Genomic DNA, 10,000 nt, shown 5'->3' on the forward strand with positions numbered 1-10,000 from the left:
CAGTCGTGTGTTGCATCGGAGGCTGCGCAGGTCGACCTGTGGAGCGCTCGCGTAGCACGTGTCGCCGGAAAAAACGGGTGACGCATTATGCACAACGATGGCGGTGAATGCTGCTTGCGTCATGCTGCTTTACGCTCGGCTTTGTGCTCGCGGGCTGGGATACGCGCACAACGCATGCGTCATCCGCAACACGCAAGGAAAAGACTTCGTGGAAATTTGTGCGACATGAAAGCGATTCTTCCACCTTGAATTTGTTCGTCTGGAGAGCCCGAACCTGCATCTTGACAAAGGAGTAAACAAACAACCTCGAGATCCGCATCTAACTGGCGTGGGGAAGGCTGAGATACCGCCGTGTTGACGCGGCTCTGTTAATGGGACATTTGCATTGTTATTCTCTCGCTTTTTCGCCGTGTAAGTGTCCATGACGTTCTTTGTAGACATGATAGACCTTCGTTTTTCACCCAAGGACAGGCGCGTCATGCAGGAAACAACAGCGAGTGCCGCGCTGTTTACATGCACGAGAGCCGCACCTTGAACCGTCGCGGCGTCACAGTCCGCCGTCCGCGCGAGTCGGGCGATGGAGGAACGGCGCGCGTTTGCACCGTCACCGCCGGGACTTACGAGAACGTGAAGAAGGCATTTGCAAGGACGACAGGCCGGCCGGGAGCGAATGTTGCATCGGGTAAAAGGGCGTGGGGGGGCGGGGTGGTAAGAGTTGGGGGATGGGGATGGGGTATGTAGGAAGAGGGTAAGAGGTTGGGGTAGGAATAGAAGTAGGGGAGGGGGGGGGTGGAGGTGTTCCCACGACCACGCTACTTGCACCGTCGACGTGCTCGGAATCCCCGGGGCCTTTCTCCTCGTTCCGCTTTCCAGAGGCTTCGGACGGCCCCACCGCGCGCTAACGAAATTGAAGCGTGAGGAAACCCGAACGTTGCCTCACTGCAGCACCGCAGCCTAATCGAGCATAGTAAAAAAAGAAAAAAAGAAAAAAAAAGAACTTTTGAAATGTGTCCAGTGTCGAGGGTTGTTCTGCCGAGTTCGAAATGCGGCGCCGGCAATTCGGATGCTGGTTCTGCGTTATATAATGTTTCAAGGTTGACGCTGACTCCGTGTTTATGCTGCAAATGGATGGTAGTTGTTGTGAACTTGACGTGCCGGTGCTTTAAATAGTAATTAATTGTTCATATCTGGAGTATCAGTAATAGACCAGCAGTTTCTTTGCTCTTAAGTGCTCGGCTGCGGTGAACAAAATTGTTCTTTATGATATATATAACATTTGTGAGTGAGTGCGGGGATGGCCAGACTCCGGTAAGAAGGATCAGACTTATTGTAATCCATCCCTTCCTTATCCTCCCAGTAGGAAATCCTCCCTGTCCTTCTGCGGGATTATCCTCCGACTAATCCTCTTGCTATTCCGCTAATAGGCTTATTATAAGCCCTCATTAACGAACCAATTGAAGGCATGCGTGGCGTTCGTGCGTGCGTCCGGGTGCTGCTTGCGGTTGCCTTCTGTGGTGGCGTCGTGTTTATAGGCTCCGGAGATTACAAGTTCGGCATTGATTGTGCTTTATCACGGCGGCGGGGAGGCTCGGAGGCCGGAATGTTCGCAAATAAAAACAAACAAACAAAAACGCTGTTGATAAGTTTGTATGATGGTTGAAAGAGACGAAGGAAAACGCCTTTATGGTTAGGGATTTTTATATGTATTTCCAGACTAACCATTTAGCTACGCCATTTAATTCGATTGTGCGGCCGCAGCAACAACACCATCGAAACATGTCCTTGTTCCTGCTTCGCGATGCAGCTCCCCTTCAAGTCCTCGAAGCTGCATATAAAGTTGATACGCATAGAGCAAGAGAAGACGGTGATGTCGCAAGGGGGATCTGCGGCGGCTGCGTATTTTTAGCCCCTTCGTCACGAGGATGGAGTAGGAGAGGGAGCGGGGAGTGGGAGGTGGACACTGATACTCCTTCGAGTGTGTGGCGTTGGGCTCAGGTGTCAGTTGAACCGGATTGCGTTTTTTTTTTCTCTCTCTCTCATGCCTCTTTAATTGAGAAATCCTCTTGGAATGTTTCCCCTTCAACCGCAAGTGCGTGCGTGCGTTTATTTACTTTTTTTTCTCTCTCTCTCTTGGGTGCGTACGTTGTCAAAGGTCAAAGGGCTTCAAACTTTGGTGTATGCTTGTGCGTGTATATTTATTTATTTTCTTCCTTTTATTATTCTCCTTTGCATTTTCTAGCTTACCTTAAAAATCGGACCGGTATTATAATGATTGCAATTTTGAAATGATAAAAAAGGTGATCGGTGAACAGTAAGTGGGTATCGGAAAGAAAAGAAAAGAAACGAAAAAAATAATCCTGTGCCATCGTGCCTATGGGCTGTGAATAAATGATACTGCATTTGGTCCCAAGTCACGCGCGGTACTGTACAGAGAGACCGAGTGAAGGGCGCTTGGCATTCCGAAAACCTTTTTTTTTCGAGCGATCCGACAGACGGACAGACAGACACAGACAACCTGGAGGAAAATCGGAAGCCGAGGACCTGAGAGGCGGCTCGAAGGCCCCATGTGTCACCAGGGCCAACCCGAGCTTATCATGACACTGCTGGATGCCATGGTGAGTGCCTGAATGTCAGCGAGGGTTAGGTGAGTGGACGGGTGCATTGGTGGGTAGGTGGGTAGGTGGGGGGGGGGGTGAATTGGTGGGTAGGTGGAGGGGGGGGGGGTGAATTGGTGGGTAGGTGGAGGGGGGGGGGGTTGTGGTATTTTAATAGGTTTCGTTACTTGTTTATAACTGTATATTTCTTTACCTTCTAATATTTTTTTCCAGGTATTTAGTATGGAGACTCTCGTTGGCGGTGGAAATATATTTGTATGGCGCAGGACAATTCTCATTTATTTTGGGTAGAAACTTTAAAAGATATTTTAGGAAAACCACGCATAATTAGCCAACGATCTTACTAATGATAGGCCTATCCCCCCCCTCCCCCTCTCCCCCGACAGAAGAATGCTAAAACAAATACAAAAAAAACGTCATACGATAATGAGAGTAAGGAATATCACCGAACAAACCTATCACAGCTTCTTAACCGGCAGCTTATCTTTGGCGGAGATGATGCTCGATAAAGAGATGTTCGATAAAGCGACGTATTATGTAGCGAGCGAGCGAATGAAAATAAGCTTTGGGGTTCGCGACGTGCCGAGGACAAGGTCGTGCAGGTGAGCCGCGTCATCCCGCAGCTGAGATGTTCGCTGTGGCTGATGCTGGATTGGTGTTATTGTTGTTATAATAATAATGATAATGATAATAATTATTGTTATAATTATTGTTATTATTATTATTATTATTATTATTATTATTATTATTATTATTATTATTATTATTATTATGATTATTGTTATTATTGTTGTTGTTATTATTGTTATTGTTATTAATATTGTTGTTATTATTAGCATCATTTTTATTATTATCATTATTGTTATTGTTATTGTTATATATTAATACTATTATTGTTATTATTATTATTTTATTTTATATTTTATATTTTTTGAGGTATGTGACATTTTCTGTCTCGATCTATTTGTGTTTGCATTCTTCCCCAAATGTCGCCTCCTTCACTTTCAATCTTTCCGTCTTTCTCTGTTTTAACCATTTCCTTTTCTATATCTCTCAACAACATCCTCTCTCTCTTTCTCTCTCTCTTTCTCTTTCTGTTTCTCTTTCTCTTTCTCTTTCTCTTTCTCTCTCTCTTTCTCTCTCTCTTTCTCTCTCTCTCTCTCTCTCTCTCTCTCTCTCTCTCTCTCTCTCTCTCTCTCTCTCTCTCTTCTCTTTCTCTTTCTCTTTCTCTTTCTCTCTCCTCTCTCTCTCTCTTCTCCTCTCTGTCTCTCTCTCACTCTCTCTGTCTCTCTCTCTCTCTCTCTCTCTTCTCTGTCTTTCTCTCTCTTCTCTTCTCTCTCTTTCTCTTTCTCTTTCTCTTATCTCTCTCTCTCTCTCTCTCTCTCTCTCTTTCTCTCTCTTCTCTCTCTCTGTCTCTTTCTCTCTCTCTCTCAGTCTCTCTCTCTTTCTCTCTCTCTCTCTATCTATCTATCTATCTATCTATATATGTCTCTCACACTCCCTCTGTCTCAATCTCCCTTTCCCTCTCTCTCCATATCTATCCCATCCACCTTGCAGTGACTTTCCCCCTCTCTCCTTATCCATGACGCTCTGCCCTGCATATCCATCCTCTTTCCCACCGCTCCAATTGCCTAATTGTTCGCTTTCTGTGTCTCGATATCTTTTCTCTTTTTTCTTCTTCTTTTTCTTTTACCAGAAGCAAAGCGGCCAAAGACATGGAGTAAAAAGACACAAAGGGAGTAATGTCAGCTGCTGGGGGATCGGAAGGGGAAATCCACGGAGATAGAACGTGTTGTGTAACGCCCGTTGTGTGTCTGCCTTCTCTTGAAAGACTTCGAGAGACTTCAAGAGAGGGAGGGAGAGAGGGAGAGTGGGAGTGGGAGTGGGAGTGGGAGTGGGAGTGGGAGTGGGAGTGGGAGTGGGAGTGGGAGTGGGAGTGGGAGTGGGAGTGGGAGTGGGAGTGGGAGTGGGAGTGGGAGTGGGAGAGGGAGAGGGAGAGGGAGAGGGAGAGGGAGAGGGAGAGGGAGAGGGAGAGGGGAGAGGGAGAGGGAGAGGGAGAGGGAGAGGGAGAGGGAGAGGGGAGAGGAGAGGGAGAGGAGAGAGGGAGAGAGAGAGAGAGAGAGAGAGAGAGAGAGAGAGAGAGAGAGAGAGAGAGAGAGAGAGAGAGAGAGAGAGAGAGAGAGAGAGAGGGAGAGAAAGAAAGAGAGAGAGAGAGAGAGGAGAGTCAGTGTGTGTGTGTGTGTGTGTATGTGTGTGTGTGTGTGTGTGTGTGTGTGTGTGTGTGTGTGTGTGTGTGTGTGTGTGTGTGTGTGTGTGTGTGTGTGATCGAGTGTGTCTCTGCGTGTTTGTTTGTCTACGTCTGCGTTTGTGCGACGAGGATGCCTAAATTTGTGGAGTTCGAATAATGCCCCAAAGAGCCCACGACGCGACGGGGGTGACATGCTCCGGCCCCAAAAGCACCGACCGATTCACGCTTTTTGCCGCCTCTCTCTCTCTCCGTCGAGCCCGCGCTCTGAAGGTGACTTTTACCCGCCGATAACGCCCGCGCCCGCACCTTGAACCTGTCCTGCGCCGCGAAAGGTTAAACTGCAGTCTTGAGCGGGCGATTTGACCCACATCTGGAGATCAGGCCGCCCCGCCCCAACCCATGTCAGCTTGGCCTTTTTATCGCGGTGGTGGGCGGGGTTGGAGGGTGGGGGGTGATAGGGGATGGGGGGGATGGGGGGCATGGCAAGGCAGGGCTTCCCCTCGCGTTGGCAGTGACACATTTCCCACAGGCTGTTTATTTACGCCTTTTTGGAACGAAGGACTTGGGTCTGGTGTTCGGTTTAGATTTTTTTTCTTAATTTGTTTTCATTATCTTTTGATGTGTTTTTTTCTTGTTTTGTTTTATATTGTTTCTTGATTTTCAGTTAATTTATGTGCATTCCTTTTTTTCGGTTTGTACATATGTGTATAGTTTTGTTATGTGTGCATGAGAGATATTTTTGTGTGCGTTTTATAATGATTTGATTATTTTAATCCGTTCGTGTTTGTCTTCTTTATAACTGCATCCATGAATACTAATCGAGTGTTAAGATAATCCGATTATTGAGACGAATGAGATAATCCAGTATGCTCGACTCTTACAAGTCAAGAAGGAGCAAAAAAGCAACTAGTTCACCCTGGCTTCTGGAGACAGACCTCCGCGTGCATGGTTGTTTTATCCGGCTCTGCATGCCAAGGCGTAGACGTGCTCACCGCCTTGACTTTTTAACGTGCATGGCCGGTTGGGGTGGAAGTGTGTGTGTGTGTGTGTTTGTGTGTATGTGTGTGTGTATGTGTGTGTGTGTGTGTGTGTGTGTGTGTGTGTGTGTGTGTGTGTCTGTGTGGACTAGTGTCATGTTGGTATGTTTTCGCTGGAGTGTGCTGAGACATTGGCATGCGGACGGGGTGGCATGCGGAATGGGGTTACGTGGGCCTCTCGTGCCGTCGGCCAGCGCGAGAGGTGCGACGGGCCCGAAGGAGTGACGTGTGCGACCGGGACAGCCATAGTAATGCCTGGAGACTGCAGAATCCCGGCTCGGAAGACTCGCTCGGTCGCGAGATCTGCGGGTCATTCGGTCTGGATTTCGCTCCGCTGGGGATGGGGCGAAGGGAGCTGGAGGTGGTTGCGAAGGGCTGAGCGGGAGAGACACCGGCAGACTGACTGACAGGCAGGCAGGCAGGCAGGCAGGCAGGCAGGCAGGCAGGCAGGCAGGCAGGCAGGCAGGCAGGCAGGCAGGCAGGCAGGCAGGCAGGCAGGCAGGCAGGCAGGCTGGCAGGCAGGCTGGCAGGCAGGCAGGCAGGCAGGCAGGCAGGCAGGCAGGCAGGCAGGCAGGCAGGCAGGCAGGCATAGACAGACATAGACTGACACAGACAATCAGACAGTGTGTGTGTGTGTGCGTGTGTGTGTATGTGTCTGCATGTGTGTGTACGTGCGCGCGCATAATGCATATGTAAATGTGTATGTTCACGTTTTTTCCCTTAGGTGTTTCGTAATGAACAGCAAGGTAATTCAGCCAGGCGACGCGAGGGGTGTTGCGTGTAGATCTTGTGCAGCGGCGTGTCATGTCATGTAATCCTGTTATGGGAGGCGGCTCCGAGGCCACGCCCTGAGTTGGGAGATTGCAGTACTGCTGTCATAGGCAATAGTACCCCCGGGGATTTATGGAGTTGCCGTCATCACTATTAGTGTCGCCAAGGAACGGGCTGTTACGCGTTGAAATAAGTATCTGGTTTCGTTCGCCAAGAATCTCGGATTTCCCTCCCGAAAATTATTTGCAGGTTGTGGAATGGGAATGCGGCGGCGGTCCGTTCACAGAGACATGGAGAGAGTGTTAAAGGAGTTGCGTCACGTGCTCCGCAACCTTTTTTTTCGCCACAACTGTGTTATCTTTAGCGATTTTGGAATTGAAATCAATCCTCGGAATTTTTCTATTCTCAGATGGTTGTTATTATTAATATTTCCCATAGGCATTGCATGTTTTCATAGTTAACATTACGCACGGAATTTGCCATCAGCAAGATCAGGGTTGGGAGAACCGAGTGCGCAGACCCCGTTCGAGATGGAACTCCTATCATAGCGGTGCGATGCCCAGCGGCGCGTGGAAGACGTAGCGGCTCCGGCGAAGGAATCTGCATGTCGGAAGTTACAGATCGTAGAAGCCGGAACGGGCGGGCTTCCTGTCAGCCAGCCGCAAGTATGCTGTGTCGGTGGGGGGGATGGGGGTGGGGGTGGGGGTTGGGGGGTTGGGGGGGAGGTGTTCATGGCGTTTGTTTGGTATGCGTGCTTCTTCTTTTTCTTCTTCTTTTTCTTTTTTTTTCTTCTTTTTCTTCTCCGTCTTTTTTATTTTTATTTTTATTCCACTGTTAGGAATTGTTTGAGTTTTCATCTTATTTTTGGCGGGAAATGGAATAAATTGGGTTTTGTTTTACAGAAATTGTTTATAAGAACAAGGAAAATTTTCCAGATTTTGTAAAGGCCGATTTTCATACATTATTTTGTATTCACTTACTTGATGCATTGCTATTTCGTTAGCAGTGTCTTTAAAAATTGCAGATAAATGTAATGTTGATAGAAAGAGGGATTTAAGGGTCACGTTAGTTGTTTTTAACCATATTTCGGAAAAAAACAGCGTCCAGATGTACAAAGATTGTAGCTTTTATTATAATTGTTATTAGAATATAACTATAATTGTTATGAAACTAGGGGCAGCAGCACGTCATAAACTTGGCAGGGGTTGAGTGTCCTTCGGAGAGAGCTGTTAGAATAATGGCCAAATGATGATTATGGATAAATGATAATGATAACGGAGATGCCAAAGGGGTGATTTTGATTTGCTGGAGCCGTTATGCGCTCTGTATTTTGCTGTATTCTTATCGGCATTTTCCCTTTCGCCTGTGGGTCAGGTCCCTCTCCCACCTTCTCTCTGTCTATGTCTATCTATCTATCTACTTGTCTATCTCTCTGCCTATCTACTTGTCTATCTATCTCTTTGTCTTACTATTTGTCTATCTATATCTATCTATCTGTTTGTCTATCTATATCTCTATCTATCTACTTGTCTATTTATCTATCTATCTACTTGTCTATCTATCTCTCTGTCTATCTACTTGTCTATCTATCTCTCTATCTATCTACTTGTCTATCTATCTTTATCTATCTACTTGTCTATCTATCTCTCTATCTATCTACTTGTCTATCTATCTATCTATCACCTTGTCTATCTTTCTCTCTTCCTCTATCCCCCTCTTCCTCCCCCCTCCCACCTTCCGCTGTTAGAAAATGAAGCCGAAATCGGACTGCAAGATAACATTCGGAAGCCATTTCTCGGTGCAATCATGTTTCCATCTCAGATAGCGAGGATGTTTTGGCTGTTGTTTCCGCATTTTTGTATTTTTTATTTTATTTTTTTATATTTATATATATATTTTTTTTTGGGGGGGTTGTGATTTTCAGGATTGCAGCCGGTTTGCCAAAATAACCGAATGCCGTTTTTCTAGTGTAGCTGCCCTGTCTCCTACGTCGCGTGTGCAGGCAGGCTTGCGGCGTGTCCTCGCCAATGCACAAGGAAGATTTTTTTTTTTTTTTTTTTTTTTTTTTTGTGTGTGTGTGTGTGTGTGTGTGTGTGTGTGTGTGTGTGTGTGTGTGTGTGTGTGTGTGTGTGTGTGTGTGTGTGTGTGTGTGTGTGTGTGTTTCATAACAGTGGGTCGCGTCAGTCTCGCTCCGTGCCATTGCTTACACAAGCCGAGAACAAGGGGAGGAAAAAACCTGAAAAAACCCGACCGCTTGAATATGGATCGAACATTTTATTAGACATTGTTGGAGGAATGCCAGTTTGCAGAGAGTCATGCGTTCGGTCAACTTGAGTCATTCTTGGTTTAGTCAGGGAGATGGTGTGCGGTCGTGGTGGTGAGTCAGTTCAGTGATGAAAAAGAGACGTAGGAAAGTAGGAGTGAGTCAGTTGAGCGAAAAGAGGGTATGGGAGGAAATATAAAAGAGCGAAAGGCGGGATATGGAAGGAAATATAAAGAGTATAGCGAAAAGAGGATATGGGAGGAAATATAAAGAGTTGAGCGAAAGGGGGGATATGGAAGGAAATATAAAGAGTTGAGCGAAAAGGGGATATGGGAGGAAATGTAAAGGGTTGGAGGTGATGACTCACTGTATGGGAAGGTCGCTCACGAAATGCCGTAAGAGGTAAGATAAGTCACTTGACATGTAATTGGTGGTGTGTGTGTGTGTGTGGGGGGGAGATAAGGGAAATGGGTGACTCGCCATATAAAAGGGAACCCAGTTTTTGAAGTTGAATGGGAACGAAATTGGCGGAGAAAGTAGAGTTTATAAAACCGTTCCCATAAATTTGCATGAAATAGACGCTAGAAAATTGGGGAGAGACTTGGGCATTTTAGGAAGATGACAACGAAGGGAAATAATGGTAGTCTGGCCCGTCCTTTTTGAGCGCTTGCGTCTGCGAGGGAACCAAAATAACACCACCATCTGGACGGCGAAGTCAGGATCGGGCAGCAGGGTGATGATGGTGGTGGTTATGATGGTGATGGGAATGAGGGTGTGATGGTGATGGTGGTGATGGTAATGATGATAGTAATGGTGATTAGGGTGTGATAGTAATGGTGATGAGGATGTGATGGTAATGATGATAGTAATTGTGATGAGGGTGTGATGGTGATGATTGTAGCGATGGGGTGGTGATGATGATGGTGATTATGATTTTGATGGTGATCATGACGATTGTGACTACGTTGATGGTGACGATAACGATGACCGATCTCGATTTCTGGCTGCGTGAGACTGACAAAGACTGATGAGATGACAGCCCGGCAGACTGATCCCAATCATGGCG

General features: G+C 46.9%; 1 protein-coding gene and 1 long non-coding RNA gene across 5 annotated transcripts in view; both read left to right on the top strand.

Annotated features, from left to right (window-relative positions):
- The window catches only part of LOC138866910 (uncharacterized), a 3,884-nt gene extending 642 nt beyond the window's left edge, over positions 1 to 3,242 (top strand). Inside the window, exons 2-3 of the long non-coding RNA XR_011399676.1 lie at positions 2,240 to 2,615; positions 3,095 to 3,242. This is a non-coding gene — a long non-coding RNA (uncharacterized lncRNA). The remainder of the gene's footprint in view (positions 1 to 2,239; positions 2,616 to 3,094) is intronic.
- The window catches only part of bif (protein phosphatase 1-binding protein bifocal), a 131,482-nt gene that overhangs the window by 49,434 nt on the left and 72,048 nt on the right, over positions 1 to 10,000 (top strand). The gene's annotated exons all lie outside the window — the stretch shown is intronic.

The sequence above is a fragment of the Penaeus vannamei genome, chromosome 3, assembly GCF_042767895.1.
Source record: "Penaeus vannamei isolate JL-2024 chromosome 3, ASM4276789v1, whole genome shotgun sequence".
Lineage (NCBI taxonomy): Eukaryota > Metazoa > Arthropoda > Malacostraca > Decapoda > Penaeidae > Penaeus > Penaeus vannamei.